Raw genomic sequence first — 2,315 nt, 5'->3', positions numbered from 1 at the left:
TCACCTGTCTTGCTAAGTGACAGACAAGCTGTGCTTCTAGAGGACCAAGTCTAAATGGGTACAGTTATGAGAACTGAGAGGGAAAGCATAGTTCCTGCATCACTGGTATCACAGAGTTTGATATATGAAAATAATTGTTTTTAAAATTATAAGGTCCTAAAAGCTACAATAATGAGATGGATATTTAGATAGCATTGTGAGTATTAAAAGAGGGTTCGAGGTTGAATAAGGATAAAACAGTTCTCAGATCCTAAGATATTTTCTTAAGTCTAAGATTGTCTGTCCTCAACAGGATGCTGGTGAAGGAAAGGAGCCTGAAGATTGCTCTGTCTAGATATTTTGTTTGATTTGAAGTAGATCTTGTAATTGGTATGAATTGTTCAAATTAAAAAACTAAATCCCAACAGTACTCAAAGAAAGTTTATGTCAGTGGATGGAGGGTAAAGAGTCTTAATACTTCTATGTAGATTTGTGACCTCTTATTCAAAGAGTTGAAAATAGAGCTCACAGGGCTGATGACTTTGTGGTGATTCCCCTGTTTCAGTGCTCTCCAAGCCTTTTATTGTCTGGGCAAGATGGTAACCCTTAAGGAAAAGTTTATCAGATCTGCTACAGATGAGGAGAGTAGCCAATCCAAACAATAAGATCCCTGCAGTGGGAGGAGAGCTCATAAAAGTTGCTATAGCCTGTATCATCAGCATTCTGGGAAAGCATCTGGCTAATGAAGCTACCTTTGTGGACATCTTGAAAGACAAACTCAAAGGAGAAATGATGGATCTGTAGAACTGGAGTTTATTCTTCAGACTCCTAAAGCTGTGGTAGATAAAGATTACTCCATGAGAATGAACTAACCAGGGCTCATAGGAACCCACAGAGACTGAGCTAACAATCAGGGAGCCTGCATGGGCCTGACATAAGCCCTTTGTATATATGTTATGATTGCATAGCTTGATCTTCTTGTAGGACTCCTAACAGTGGAAGCGGGGGCTGTCTCTGACTCTTTTGACTGTTTTTGGAACCCTTGTCTTCTTACTGGGTTTCCTTGTCCAGTCTTAATATGAGGAATGGATGAGGGTAGACTGGGAGGGAAGGAGGGAGAGGAAACTACATTTGAGATGCCATATATGAAAGAAGAAGAATAACATTGCTTTGTGATAGCCAATTCTAAGACTGTGATGCTGATTGCAGAAGCCCACCATCAGGAGAAGGGGAACCTGGACTTAGTGCAGAGGAATGTCGGCATGTTCAAGCTCATTTTTCTTCAGATCATCAAGTGCAGCTGTGGCCGCACCATCGTTGTGGCTTCTCACCCAGTAGAAATTCATACCTATGTCACCTGGAAACCAAATGGGTTACTTCTGCACCATATGATTAGGTGTGTTTGCAATTTGGCTTCTGCTTGCTTGGTTTTGCTATGTGATGATGGAGAAGGTTGGCATTCATCCCAGCAGCTGCCAGGGGTGGATTTTGGGAGAACATGGGTAACTCCAGCATGGCTGTGTGGAGTAGGGTGAACATGGCAGTCTTTCCTCTCCAGGTATTGAATCCAGAAATGGGAACAGACAGTGACAGAACTGGAAGGAAGTGTTTAATATGTGGTGGTGAAAAGTGCCTTTGAAATAGCAGCTCTGGGCTATTGGGTTAAGTGTGGCTGCCCTCCCTGAATCCAGTTGAAAATCCAATCTTAGATTCATCCCATGTCAACAATGGTGAAGGGAATACATAATGCTGAGAACAAAGTCTTCCTCAGTCTCCCTGTATCCTTAGTGATTAACCAGCATCATCAACTAGAAGCTGAATGTCATATATTATAAATAAATTAAAATAAATAATAATAATAATAACAACAGTAATATTGCTTTGTGATAGCAAAGCAAGACTATCACAAGGCTGATAAGGTGATAAGGTTGCTCATCTCAGGAAGCATGCAGAAACCCTGGGGAATGTCCAGAAGGATCTAAGAAACCTGTGACTGTCAAGTTCTAGGTTGTAAATACCAACCTACAATGCGATTAACCATGGACCTTTAGTCTTTAACTTGTATATAGGTCACAGTTTGTTTCTTCCTTGATAGGAGCTCACAGATCAAAGCCCAGGCTTGTTTAATGCTTGTGCTATGAGATCTTGAACAAACAAAGTTAGCTATTCCAATATAGGAAAAGAAGAAAAAAGAAAAGAAGAGAAAAGAACGGCTCACAAGGCAAGATAGCTTTATTTAAAGTAAAGTAACAGAACATGACTGGAAGGGATGTCGAGAACACCGTCAAGATCCACAACAAACCACATGAGTGAGGGTACTCGAGGGTTCAGTTATT

The 2,315-nt window shown here is 40.8% G+C and overlaps 1 pseudogene; it reads left to right on the top strand.

Moving 5' to 3' along the window:
* The first annotated feature begins 575 nt into the window (after positions 1 to 575).
* LOC130869875 (L-lactate dehydrogenase B chain-like) lies at positions 576 to 1,972 on the top strand (annotated as a pseudogene).
* Positions 1,973 to 2,315: the final 343 nt, after the last annotated feature.

The sequence above is a fragment of the Chionomys nivalis genome, chromosome 2 (genome assembly GCF_950005125.1).
Source record: "Chionomys nivalis chromosome 2, mChiNiv1.1, whole genome shotgun sequence".
NCBI lineage: Eukaryota > Metazoa > Chordata > Mammalia > Rodentia > Cricetidae > Chionomys > Chionomys nivalis.
Note: the sequence above shows the minus strand (reverse complement) of the source record. Positions and strands in the feature narration are given on the sequence as shown.